We start from the raw sequence: 14,840 nt of genomic DNA, 5'->3' as shown, positions 1-14,840 counted from the left end.
GTGCTGATACTAAAGTAAATACCAATTTCTTCCTAAGAATGAAAGCTAAAGTAGTCATTTACTGACACATCCCTGCAAGAATCATTAATGTTACAGATTGTGGAGGAGCCAAGAAAAGCTTGGGCATATTAATAACTCAGGCTGCTCACTGATTCCAGGTGATTAGTTAAAGAGCACTCCGCAATGATGACAACTCCATGGCATGAGGAACAATGTCATCATTAACACGTAGGACTGTTTAGCATTTAGAACACTTCACACATAAAGAGAACTTAACACAGGACTATTTATTATGCTGTAGACAGATGTTTTAATGTCTCTTTAGCCTTCAGCCTATCAGCCACCCGTGGTTTTCTTCAGCCAAGGCTTTTTAAAAATAATTGGTTGACAGCAATTTTCTAACAAGACTGACTGCAATGTATTTCCCTAAATCTTTTTCTTACCCTTAACTATCCCTTACAGTGGTTTGTGGCTGGCAAATCTCTCTCTGTCTGACAGTGATTCCTCACATATAAGTAATTACTGACATAAAAGGAGATGAAGAGCCTGAGATTTCATCATTAATGGTTTCTTTGCTGTAGAAAAGCTATTCAGGAATGATTACTTTGGAAAACAGTTCTCCTCTGATTAGCCATTGCCTCACTCTGGAGAAGCTGTTGCTCCAGAAGCCTTCAAGACAGGAAATGACAATCCAGCATGGATGGATAACTGTGGGTGGCAAAGGATGCATATGTGTTCATCTCCAATGGTAAAGGAGAAGAACAATTGTGCCTCCTAAGTGTGTTTAGGATGGAATAAAGAGGTTGTGCATCCTCTGATCTCACTGTCAAAGAGAGAAGCACTGCAAAAGCAAGCAGGATGTATTTGTAGTCTGCAAACTTCCGCATGGAGCTTTGTGACCCCTGCATATCTCTGGCCACTGTTCAGCTCTCTAGGCCCTTCTGAGAGTCCCTTTCTAGGAGCATCTGTGACTTTGAAATACAGAGAGTCTTGGGATTGGCCCCGATGGATGGTTATTTGCATATTCTTGTCTACATAACCTCTTCTGGTGGGTGTGGTTCTAAAGAGACTGCCTAGGCCTAGGGTAGGGAAAGCAGAGAGGATTTAGTGATGAGCTGTGCTCAAGATAAGGTCAAATGTTTCCTGACTGAGCACTGGTGGGGGCTTGAGAGGACTGGAAGTCTGAGCACAGAGCCTGCAATAAGCTTTTTTCTTTGGGAACAAAGATGTCTTGCTGGAGGCTCCGATTTTTTTGGTGACATTTTAGGAGGGATTGGACTGGAGTCCTTGATGTTTCTGTAACTGCTACTTATGTCAGGGTCTTGAATCAAAACTGTCAATTTCCTCACCTATGAGGAGGAAGCCCCTGGTATTGTCATAGATTTTCTGTGTGACCATGTCCTGTTTAGTTCCTAGTGCAAGGTGTCAAGTCAGTTCTGTCTGATGAAGCAATTCAATAGTTCTCTGCTCCCAGTGCACAAGAGGGATGGGCAATTGATGGTCAGGGAAGCAGGACAGGACCTTGAGCGGTTGTGCAGCCCCAGTCCATAGTGCATGCTAGCTTTCACCATGGGCAGCTTCCTGTACGTGAAAGGTTGGTTCACGTGAAAGTAGGGATGGTGGATAGAAATGACCATGCGCCTGCTTCCCCCAGGGCCCAGATCCGCGTGGAGGTATCAAAGGGCATGGCGTGGGCACACACATTCTCCCGGAAGTGCCTGTGGACGAGCACGTGGACGGCTGCAAAGCTTGCAGACCGCGCCTAGGGCAACAATCTGGTTCTGCCACAGGAGTTGGACCATGAGAGCCAAGCTACTTACAGCCTGGAGTTGGTGGTGACCTAGGATGGTGATCACTCTCTGTACTCTGCCACGGCCGCCCTCACCGTGCACGTGCTCGATGCCAATGACCACAGCTCAGCCTTTCTTCAAGAGTAGGAGGCTATTCTTCAAAAGTCCACCTACAAGCTGGAGGTGAGGGCACAAAATCACGGCCCTGGGCTTTGCACATCACCTACAAGATCATCGTGTGCATCGGCGATGTCAGCGACAACGCTCCTGAAGTCATCACCACCTACTGTCCTCTCCGGACGTGCCACCAACACAGGGAACGCGACGTCATCGGAGAGGCCAGGGACACCAGAGACCGGCGCCACCTCGGTGGTGCTGGAGGGGGCGGTGCTTGAGAGCCTGGTGGCGCTGGTCAGCATCTCGGACAGAGATTCGGACGCCAACCAGTAGGTGCGCTGCGCCCTCTGTCGGCACGAGCACTTCCGGCTGCAGCCAACCCAAGAGGGCAGCTACCTGCCTGGCGGTGACTACGCTGTCGCTTGAGGGTGACCGAGCGCATGGCCGAGTGCAACCAGACACTGGTGGCCGAGGACGGTGGCACGTCTCCGCTGCGCACCTCGAGGCCCTGCGCCGTGCGCGTTGGCGACAAGAACGCAATGCGCCGCTCTTTAAAACTCGACCAGTAGATGAAGTGCAGGCATGCGACACTCGCCCGAAGACTGTTTGGCCACAGTGGCCGCCCAGGACTCGGACTTGGGCCTCAATGGCCAGATAGCCTATTGGCTGCTAGAAGCCGAGGTGGGCTGTGTCAGGGACTCTGTGGACACAGTTACTGAGGAGCTGCGCTCCCCACCATACTTTGACGGCGGGGAGCTGGCCGAAATGCTGCTGCGACTGGACCAAAACGACCATGCGCCTTGCCTGCGGGCCTGCTACTCTTCAGTGACTGCCCAGCTGTTCTTGCCCTTGGACGCGCCTTTGGGTTACTTAGTGGTCCTTGCCGGTGAGCTGTCTCTGTAGCGTCATCTGTCCCCTCAGCCCACTGGCCCGATGACAGCTGAGGCCAGCCTACCCTGTAGTGCACTGCCACACTGCTTCTAGTTCCTGCGGGCCTGGCGCCACCTGGCGGAAAAATGGTGGTAGAGCCGCCACAGCCACAAGAGGGACCCGCCATGCAAAGAACAGTGTAGGGGCCAGAGAGGCAGCCTGACCTCTCAGTAGTCTAGGTCGATGTTTGGCCCACCGGTTGCGGCCTTCAGCTAGGGGCCATGGTCACTGTAACCTGTTTCTGCCGGGGCTAGGACACGGAGGAAGTTTTGTAAACACTGTCCAAACGGTTATTAGGCAAGGAGTGACCAAACTGGCCCACATGATTAGAGCATTAGGGGCTGATTCTGGAGATTACGATTTTAGGGACTTTGCGGAGTATGGCCGCTTTCCATTTTCTTCTTCTCCAAGGGGACGAATTTGCAGAGATTTCCCAGTCTGGGGACTGTAAACTGTCTTTGTGTCTCTCTCTTCCGGAGAGAACTAGGTTACCAAGGGCCCAGGTGGAGTACCTTCAGCCTCTTACTCCTCATTAACCTTTAATAGATTTTCCAGCTGGAGGACCTTATGAAAATTCAGTGCCTGATCATGTTTGGGACTTCAAATGGCTAATGGAATTGACTGCTTTTTTATTGTGGGGAAAATGCTCCACAGATGAGGCCAGGAGGCCATGTCACTGTGACAATAATGTCAGATCATGTCACATGTTCATGTAGACACACCTTATTGCCCATGGTAACTCCTTTGGGTCTGGCTTGAATCCAGTCCTCCCTCTGGGTTAACACTGCTGTCCTGAAGCACTGGAGATGAGGGATGCAGTGCCATCTCTGTTAGTTTCCATATCTAAGCTGATATTAACTGCCACTCACCTCTCTTTTTAAATAGAGTTCAGTCTCTGTTCCTTTTCATTCCCCATCCCTTTGCAAAGGTGATAAATCTGTAAGTGTAAGTTAATTTCGGAGTATTTATCATTACCTCTAAGCAATGTGTTTTACATTTTGTACATTTTTTTTTATGGATAACAAAGTAATTCTTTCCTTTTCATTTCCAGGACGCAGCCAAATCCAGATGAATTTAGTGTGAAGGACAGTGGAAAAGGAGACAGAAAATTGAATGACAGCAGTTCTGATATCAATAGAAGAGGCATGAAGAAAGCATCCTATCAAATGATTACAAAGCAAAGGAGTAAGTTCAAACCTGTGACTTAGAGCTTCTTCCTCTCAAAGTCATCAACATACCTGACTAAACTTAAGAAAATAAAAACTAAACAGTGGCTCCAATCATATATTCACAGAGGGGAGTGTCTCTGTCATTTTAGACTACTGTAACAAGATGTCTTCAGTTGGAAGGCATAAACAACAAATACCCATTTCTCATAATAGATAAATTTCATATAGGCCAGGATTTCATTTTCTGGGGACATATGAGTTTGTGACTTTGTTCGGATTTACTTTGTTTAGAAAATGCACACCAACACAACCTCATGCTATTCAATCCATCTGATGTATTATTTCAAGGTTTTGTGGACTACAAACACATTTTCTGAAAGGGTCAAATTCTCTGTAATGCTTGAAACTGAGCTCTTGATTTCTGTTCTTCAAACCTATTCTTTTGTGTCTCAATAGTGGATACCTCTGTTCACTTAGTTCTTGCTCTGACTAAGATCCTTGGTGTTATTTTTGATTTTGCTTCTACATATGACTTCCAATCCAGCAGCAAATCCTGATGAGTTTAATTTCTAGATATATTTTCAAGCAGTTTACTTGTCAACATCTTAGCTGCTACTACCCTATCCCAGGCACTGTCACTCTTGCTTAGCCAACTGCAATAGCCCCAAAGTGGCCACTCTGTTCACTCTTGCCCTTGTGAGCACTATTCTCTATGTAAGATCTGGCCTTGATCCTTTTACTTCATAAATTAGATCCTGTTTCTCAACTCTCCAAAGTCTTCTCATTTAAAATGAAATCCAGTATCTTATCTTGGCCCAAAACACACTAGCTAAAACCAACTATGCTCGTGGATTCTGTGAATCAGTTGAGACAAGGCCTGGCAGAGGTGTCTCTCTCTACTCCAAAGTGTTTGGGGTGTTAGCTGGGAAGATTTGATAGCTCAGAGTTGTAACTGTCTGAAAGCTTATTTAGTTACATGTCTGGCATCAAAATCTAGAAAAGCTGATTTGTGAGAGAGGAAGAGAGGTTTCATGTTCCCTTTACATGTAGTTTGACTCCTTATAACATGGCAGCCTCAGGAAAGTCACAGGGCAGCTGACGGCTACACACATGAATGATCCATCCAATAAGACAGAAATCACATGTTCTTTTACAACCCAGATTCTTCTGGTCCAAGCAGTCTTAAGCCTATCTAGATTTGAGGGGAAGGGACAAAGACACCATCTCTACATTGAAAAGTTTTCAAAGAATTTTGGGACCATATTTCTAAATCAGCCACATAAAACCTAAAAAGACCTACCTTCACTGGCCCCTGGTTGCTTTCCCTACCTGATTTCTTACCATTCTTTCTTTTGATAATTTAGATTGTCCACTTGATCTTTTTTTTTGTTGAATACACCATGCTTATCTTCATCTCAGTCCTAAAAGGTGCTGTTCCCTTCCCTGTAAGTTCTTTCTCTAGGAATGTACATTATTTGCTTCCTGTCTGCCTTTGGGCCTTTGCTCACAGGTCCATCTACTCAAGAGGTCTTCACTAGAAGGATTGCTCCTCACTTCCTTACTTTATTCCCTTCATAGCATTTATCACTGCCTGGCATTATTTATTTATCTATTTGTTATTTGTTTCCTGTTCCATATTGAAACTGGCAATTCTATTGAATTACTAGCATCAAACATAAACTCAACATAAAACAAAAACAGTACATTTACTAAATGGATGAATGAAAGGCATGATCTAACCGACACATCCACTATAACTTGTATGACTATTTTAATAGTCATAATTGCACTGTAGATTAGGGTAAAATGTATTAGTGTTTTTTAGAATTTCCATTGTGCTGCTTTATTTTCTGGGTTATTTTAATGGAACATATTTTAGTAGTTTTTTAATTCTTGTTTTATGGGCGTTTTAACAATTTAAGGACCAATTTACATTCCTGAGGATGTTTCTATCTTTGAGTTTAAATGAGATTTTCTGATTTGTGGTTTGGTAAATATTCCAAATCTCTGCTGAATTTTCTTATAAAAATTTTAATGGGATTATTGAAAGGATGACACACAGGTGACAGCAACACAATTTAATTAAAGGCTGAAGATAATTTTAATGAAGGTATTTTAGAAATCTCTTTGGCATCCTACTCTAATAGTTACTACAGTTAATGAATGGATTAATAAATACATGGGCAATCTTCTGAAATTTCACTTCTGATTATAATTTCATTCATTCCTTTTGCCAAACAACCTATATCAAAGCTTCCAGGAAATAATTTAGTTGACTTTCTTGAAGTCACTTCCTCAGAGTGCCAGCAGGTGGAGGTGCAAGTCACTGGCAGAAAATACAGAGGAAGAAAAAAAAAGAAGCAAACAGCTAGAAAACCAGCCCTTAAACCACTGCATGTTGCATGCATTTTAAAGTTAACATTTTAATTTTTCACCATTTGAATTTTAAACTCTTCTATGTCCAAATTGTTTCAGATTATTCAAAACAAAACAAAATCTAAGGATCCTGAGAATAAACCAGGAATCCCAAACCAACAAGAATCCTTTGTCACATCATGAAAATAGTTAGAAGATTAAACTTTCTTCAAACCCTCACATTTCTTAGCTGAGAAATATGAATTTCCAACGTGGATACTCAGAGCTCATATGATGTTATTTTCAAGTCTGTGCTTCCCAAAGTGAAGGGCTGCCATGTGTACATGACAGTTTTAAACTATAGGCCAGCAATGCCATCTCTCCCTTTTCTGTAAAGAATGATGAATTAAATCATCCTTCAGTGGATGGATTACCTTGACATCCTTCAAAAATAGTCATTTCATCTGAAATGTTTTAACTTATATAGATAGTTAAGTTTGGAAATATACACATTTATGTTTCTGTCATGTGTTTGCAAGCCAAATCACATGCATAAACCTTTTAGTTTTGGTATTCATTTCCTTAAATTCTGTCAACAGTAAATGACAGAGTACATGATGATCTTATAAAATCCAGGATATTTAATGAACGAGTCTTAAAAGTAGTCTTTATTGGCATGAATACAATAAATAAACACATATTTTAAATTCTAGCACCATTTGTGAAGGCAAATAAAGTACTTTATCTTTTCATTTACTTACGAATGTGTAAATAATTCTAATGAGATTGTAATTCTACTTCATAATAACTTTTGACTGGATTAAGAACCTAGACTCCCTCCTTAATCATGAAACTCCCTGAGAAGGAGGAGGAAGCTGTTGACAGGCAGCATGGAGGTGTGGAGAAACCCAAATCATATCTCTAGCCTGGTAATCTGGAAGGGTTGCTGCGTGTTTGATGGGTATAACAGTGGCAGATTTTGGCAATGCTAGAAAATCCAGCAGAGGTACCTGATGATGTGTTTCTGGGCACTCAGCCCATTGATACCAATAGCTCTGTCAGAGGCTGGGGCTACAGAGAGCAAGGGTGGAAAGACCTATGAGTTCTGTAATATGGGATAGAGTCTTATCAAGACTCCTTCCTGTCAGCAGGAAGCTAGGAATAAACTGAGGCAGAAGAACAGAAACAAAAGAAGGAGATGGGCCAAAATGCAGTGATTTGGGGGGCTGTATGAGTGAAGGACACTTTTGTATTTAACCAGATCCATGAGCTGCAAGGCTGGGGGCTGGGATGGAAGTATCTATATTGTGTCTTGTTTTTGCAAGACTGACTGAGACTAAGGGAAGAATCAAGTCTGCAAGTGCAAAACATTAATGTCTCCAAATGGAAGAGTCTGAGGTTGCTAAGATCTGTGCTGCCCAAAACAGAAACTGCTAGCCACAAGTGGCTGTTAAGTTTAAGTGACTATTTTAAGTGAATTGAAATTCGATTTGATGAAAAATTCAATTCTTTGGTCACAATAGATGCATTTCAGTTCCTTGATAACTGCACATGGCTAGAGGCCATGGATAAGACAACTATAAAACATCTCCAACTCCACAGCAAGCTCTAATGTAAAGCACTGATCTGAAAGAGTTAGGTTGGAGGAACCGGGGCTTGAAGGTAACCAGTGATCCACTGCCCTTGCTCAACACATGTTTGCGAGGGACTATTCTTGTCTGCTCTTCACTGGGATGGTTAATCTCATCAACATGACTGTATTAAGAGATGCTTAAGAGATTAGTAAAGCACACTTCTGGGCATGTTTTTGTGAGGGCATTTCCAGAGATAAGAGCCACCCTCTAATAGGAAGGAGCTCCACAGGAACTAAAGTGGGGCTCCTTTAGAGAGAAAACCAGCCACTACATGTATGTAAGTTCCATTCTTCCTGAGTAAGTGTATCTATTGCTGCTGCCATTGTCCATGGACATCGGATGCTAGCTTCATCAGTCTTTCAACATGGACTCACTGCAGTGACTCTCCAGGGAGCTCCCAGGCCTTGGATCTCAGACTGGGGCTGGATCATTGGTCCATCTTATTCTTAGGCTTCCAGCTTGTTAGACTGACCAACTACTGGATGGGCATTGTTGGACTATGCAGCTCTAATCATGTAAGCCAATCTAATAAATCCATATATATTGGCTCTGCTCTTTTAGAGAACTCTGACCTTGGTCCATGAAAGTTAGGATTTTATAGGATCATGCATTTCAAAATAGATTGGCACATTATATTATTTATTAGAAAATCCTTAAAAAATTTTAATAAGAATTTGCAATAGTAGCAAGGTCTCCTACAGGTTGGAGAATTTGCAGATGCTGCTCCACTATGCTAACTAGCACCTTAAATTTATAATCCTCATAATCAGCCCTATAACCTTTGAGATTTTGCAGCAAAAGTCATGAGAAAGCCTACCTACTTTTATTCTAAAACTTCTAAGAAATAATTCAGGAGGTTTCAAGACCAGTTATTCATTTTTAGCCATACTCAGGTAAGAAACCAGTAAGTATTTTTAACTCCTTTGGCTACTGGACTCCCACAGAAAATTACTGCTGTAGAAATTTATCTCTGGGTCCCATGGTGTCTTCAGTGAGTTGGTGTGCCATGTCAGGTGTCAGCTTTCCAGACACACACAGTAAGTGTGAGTATACCTTGCTTTACTGAAGACAAACCTTTAAAGTACTTCTAATAAAATTTGAAATTTATTAAACTATAGTCATTCCAGACTGGGGATGTAGCTCAGTTGTAGAAGGCTTGCCTAGAATGGGTGAAGCCCTGGGTTCAATCCCCGGCACTACCAGTACCAAAAAATCCAAGACCAAAACCAAATAACAACACGATAACACTCCTAGACTCCTCCCAAGACATTTGTCCCTTGCTGTCTACAGGGGATTAATTTCAGAATCTCCCTCGAATATTAAACTCTGCCGATTCTCAAGTGTCTTGTATAAAATTGTATATTTTTTGCATAAAACTTATGCACATCCTCCTGTCCATGTGTCTTATAATACTTAACACAACATAAATCTATGTAAAGAGTTGCTATGCTATGTTGTGTAGAGGACAATGAGAAGGAAACAAGTCTGCACCTGTTCAATACAGGTAATTTTTTTCTGAATATTTTCTACCTGTGGTTGGTTGAATGCACAGATGCAAAAACTATGGATATGATGAAGGGTCAACTAGAATTGTTCTGCAAATGAATTTTGTGGAGAATAAGTTTTAGAAGCCAAGAATATAAAATGTGCCCACAAATTAATAAACATAGAATTAGATATATTTGCTTTTCTTAAAACCAGGGTCACATGTAGTTGTGATATTAGCTTGTGTCTTAATTACGATTTCTGAAGCAATTTACAACTCCCCAAACCTGCCTGTTTATGACTGTATTCTCAGAGTGAAGGAGCATTAAGCAACGTTTATCAAAGACTATGTGGAAGGCTCTCTGCTAAAAGATTTATATGAATTATTACATTTGTACCTCATAACTATTTGAGGAAGTAGTTATGTTATCAACTTCATTTTATAGATGAGGAAACAGGTTTAATGAAGATAATTTTTCTGAAGTTACACAGTAAATGAAGGAACTTAGACTTTCAAGAATTATGGCATGACAATACAGTGTATGACTTTTAGGTTAATAGCCAGATGAAATTTTATATGTACACTCATGTTACCACTAACCAGATGGAGATCCAGAACATTTCTACCTTCCAAGAAGGTTTCGCCATGTACCTTTCCAATTAACACCTCTTCCAAAAGTAACCACTATGCAGAATGTAAATTGATATAGTCATGGAATTCTATATAGATTTAGATATTTATATCTGTAGATATTATTTGACCTTAAAAGGAAATCTTACTATTTACAGCATGGGTGAAGCTGGAGGACATTATGATAAATAAGTCAGATGCAGAAATCAAAACTCTGCTTGATCTCATTCATATGTGCAATGTAAAAAAGTCACTAGGAGTGAAGGGTGTGGGAAATGGAAAGCTATTGGTCAAAGTGTGTGAAGTTTCATTTATGTGGAGTGAATAAGTTCTACAGATCTCATACTGTATTGCATATTCCAAATTTGCTAAGAGAGTAGATCTCAAATAGTCTCACCACAAAAGAAAAGGTAACAATGTGACCTTTAGCTCATAGTAATCAGTTTACTATGTATATTAAAATACCATTCTTTGTACCTTAAACAGACACAATTTAAATTTAAAAATAATTTAAAAAGGTAACCACTATTCAAGCATCCTTCATGATCTGTTACTTTTTTCTGCATTTTGAATTCATTTAAATGGACTCCTAATATGAGTTTATACTCTTAGGTGACTGACTCAAAATTATGCCACTGTGCTTCAGCCGTGCTGTTCATGGATGCTTTCTCACTACTCTGTAGTACATTATATGAATTTGTCAGCTTATTTATGCATAATATAATTGGTGGACATTAAGGAGATTTCCAGTTTCTGGCTTTTGTGGATAATGAATTAATTTATACATTTTTTTGGTGGACATAAACAGTTATTTCATTTGGTCATAAACCTAGGAGTAGGATTGTTAGAGCAAGGGGTGACGAATCTAGGATTTGAACTTGGGATTTTCTTTCTTTCTTTTTTTTGCAGGACTGGGGTTTGGGCTTGGGGCCAACACCTTGAGCCACTCCACCAGCCGCTTTTTGTGATGGTTTTTTTCCAGATAGGATCTCATGCACTATTTGCCCCAGTTGTCTTCGAGCTGCTATCCTCCTGATCCCTGCCTCCTGAGTAGCTAGGATTCAGGTGTGAGCCACCAGTGCCTGGATGGAACTTTGAATTTTTTTTTTATATCTGTTATTCATATGTGCATACAACGTTTGGGTCATTTCTCCCCCCTTTACCCTGCTCCCTCCTTTTCCCTCCACCCCCTCCCTCTCCTCCCCTATCCCCTCACTTCCAGGCAGAAACTATTCTGCCCTTATCTCTAATTTTGTTGAAGAGAGAGTATAAGCAATAATAGGAAGGACCAAGGGTTTTTGCTAGCTGAGATAAGGATAGCTATACAGGTAGTTGACTCCATTGATTTCCTGTGCATGTGTGTTACCTTGTAGAACTTTGAAGTTTTGACTCCACTATTATCCATTGTGCAGTACTTAGTAACCCAATCACAGCAAATAAGTACTGAGAGCTCATTAAGCTGTATTTTTCTAAACAGGCTCTTGATTCGAATGAGAGCTTTCTATAAGCTTAACTGATAATAGCTGGGGAAGTTTCATATTTGCTCAACAAATAAGTGAGTCTTTAGAATTATCATTAAATAACTGATGGATCACAATATACTTGGAACATTTAGAAGCCTCTCTTTGAAAAGACCATAATAGCATCTAACTTTGACAGACTTGTTTTGCTCATTGAAATGTATACAGTAAGAGTAAGGTTAGCAATTGATTATTCATTTACTTATACACTGTAATTAGCTAAGGAAGAAACAAATCAATTTAAAACCAATTTCCATAGTCTACACATGCCCAGGAATTGATTGCAGACTTGAATTTGCTGAATAAAAAGTGAAGCTAGCTAATCTCAATTTGTATTTCATTGAGTAAATGTCAGCTATTGACTCCGGTAGCTTAGTACTGGTGAGGCAATATGTCTGTCATTCTTTAAAGGTGACAGAGCACAATCACTATGCAGTTTAATTAGGTGTGGGTTAGTCATCTCACTTGCTTGAGAAAGATGAAATATTTAGTGATAGTGGAAGGAAAAACCTCAGCCAACTGCCTGTTCTACTACCTTCTTTCAGATTCTTAACTCATCTTAATTTAATGCTCATTGATTCTTATTGTTGGATGTTGTACAGAGCAGCCCTTTTGTAATGTGGTGTTGGAAGACTGGAGTAAAACTGACTTTGCAGGCCAACTCAGTTCCTTCAAGCTTTCTTGAACTCTTGACAATGCAGCATTGCATTTGAAGGGAATGATTTGACCTGTGTGTTACAAAACAGGTTTCTACAGTGTGCTTGGTTTTCGTAGAGTGATCCATTTTGCATTGTCACACAGGATCTGTATGCTATTTGACGACTAATGATGCCTTCTTCCTTGGCATAACACAGAATGTGTAATGTTGCACTGTATGGGAACACCACTATTTATGTAAAAAGTGGCACAGGAAGTGACAGATAAAATAACATTTTCTTTCTTTTTTTATTTTTATTTTCTTTTAGGGAAGATATATTTAATATAACAAAAAGTTTGAGATATGTAGTAAAAGAGAGCTTACAAACAAGAATTGGACCAAGAATATAAAATATTTTATATAGAAAAAATAAACATAAAAACATTCAACTTAATAAGCAATCAGAAAAATTAGTTATTTTTCAATATATTGAGGTAACAAAAGTTAAAAACTTGGTAATGGCTCTGGAGACACCAAGGAAATGCTCAATCATTGATGGAAGCAGAAATAAATACATCTTTTTGTGGGGACAGTTTGGCAGTTATATTAAGTTTAAAACGTGTCCATCTTTGATCTAGCTACTCTTTTTTTGTTGTTCATTTATTCACATGTGCGTCATTGTTTGGGTCATTTCTTTCCCCTGCCCCCGTCCCCCACTCCTCACTCCCACTCCCCTCGCTTCCAGGCAGAACCTTGCCCTTATCTCTAGTTTTGTTGAAGAGAAGACATAAGCATAATAAGGAAGACAAAGCGTTTCTGCTAGTTGAGTTAAGGATAGCTATACAGAGAGATTCCTAGCATTGCTTTTATGTACAAATGTGTCACAACCCAAGTTGATTCATCTCTAACTAATCTTTACATTGGTTCCTGATCCCCTTCTCACGTTAACCTCTGTCCCTTTAAGGTTTCTGTATTAGTTCCTCTGGAGTGGGGACATCAAACGCTTTCATGTTTTGGGTTTTCTACCTATCCCCATTTCTCCCATATGTGCTGTCCCTTTGTCATGTGATCCAAGTCTAATCACATTGCTGCATTTGCCCTAGATCTAAAGTCCGCATATGAGGGAGAACATTTTGAATATCAATGCAAAAATCCTTAATAAAATAATGACAAACCGAATCCAACAACATATCAGAAAGATTATACACCGTGACCAAGTCGGCTTCATCCCAGGGATTCAGGGGTGGTTCAACATATGCAAATCTATAAATGTAATATAGCACATTAATAGAAGAAAAGACAAAAACCACCTGATCATCTCCATAGATGCAGAAAAAGCCTTCAACAAGATCCAACACTACTTCATGATAAAAAAGCTTTGGTAAAACTAGGAATAGAAGGAATGTACCTCAGCATTTTAAAGGCTATATACGACAAACCTACAGCCAACATCATAATGGTGAAAAACTGAGACCATTTCCTCTAAAATCAGGAACAAGACATGGGTGCCCACTATCCCCACTCCTATTCAACATAGTACTGGAATTCCTAGCCAGAGCAATTAGGTAAGAAGAAGAAATAAAAGGGATACAAATAGGTAAAGAACTGTCAAAATATCCTTATTTGCAGATGTTATGAGCCTATACCTTAAAGACCCAAAAAACTCTACCCAAAACTCTTAGACACCATAAACAACTACAGCAAGGTGGCAGGATATAAAATCAACTTACAAAAATCATTAGCTTTTCTATACACCAACAACAAACAAATTGAGAAGGAATATATGGAAACAATTCCATTCACAATAGCCTCAAAAAAATTTAAATACCTAGGAGTAAATTTAACACAGGATGTGAATGACCTCTACAAAGAATTACAAACTCCTGAAGAAAGAGAGCGAGGAAGACTACAGAAGATGGAAAGATCTCCAGTGCTCATGGATTGGTAGAATCAACATAGTAAAAATGGCTATACTACCAAAAGCAATCTACATGTTTAATGCAATTCCCATCAAAATCCTAATGACATTCATCAGAGAAGTTGAAAAATCTACCCTGAAGTTCATTTGGAAACACAAAAGACCACAAATAGCCAAGGCAATACTCAGCAAAAAGAGCAATGCTGGAGGTATCACGATACCTGACTTCAAACTATATTACAAAGCAATAACAATAAAAACAGCATGGTACTGGCACAAAAACAGACATGAAGACCAGTGGAACAGAATAGAGGACCCAGATATGAATCCACACAACTATACTCACCTCATTTTTGACAAAGGTGCCAATAATATACGATGGAGAAAATACAGCCTCTTCAACAAATGTTGCTGGGAAAAGTGGTTATCCGTCTGCAAGAAACTGAAACTAGATCTAGTCTATCACCCTGTACTAGTGTCAACTCAAAATGGATCAAGGACTTAAATATCAGACTCGAAACTCTGAAGTTAGCACAGGAAGGAGCAGGAAACACTCTGGAGTAATAGGTATAGGCAAGGACTTCCTCATTTTCTTTCTTAAAAGAAGTACCACAATCTCTGTTTTTTTTTCTCTTTCTTGCTTATAAATTGGGG

General features: G+C 40.3%; 1 pseudogene; it reads left to right on the top strand.

Moving 5' to 3' along the window:
• Window positions 1-1,443: 1,443 nt before the first annotated feature.
• LOC109690634 (protocadherin-8-like) lies at window positions 1,444-4,801 on the top strand (annotated as a pseudogene).
• The last annotated feature ends 10,039 nt before the right edge of the window (window positions 4,802-14,840 follow it).

This window comes from Castor canadensis, chromosome 10 (genome assembly GCF_047511655.1).
Source record: "Castor canadensis chromosome 10, mCasCan1.hap1v2, whole genome shotgun sequence".
Taxonomy (NCBI): domain Eukaryota; kingdom Metazoa; phylum Chordata; class Mammalia; order Rodentia; family Castoridae; genus Castor; species Castor canadensis.
The sequence above is the reverse complement of the archived record's forward strand: the minus strand, read 5'-3'. Positions and strand labels throughout refer to the sequence as shown.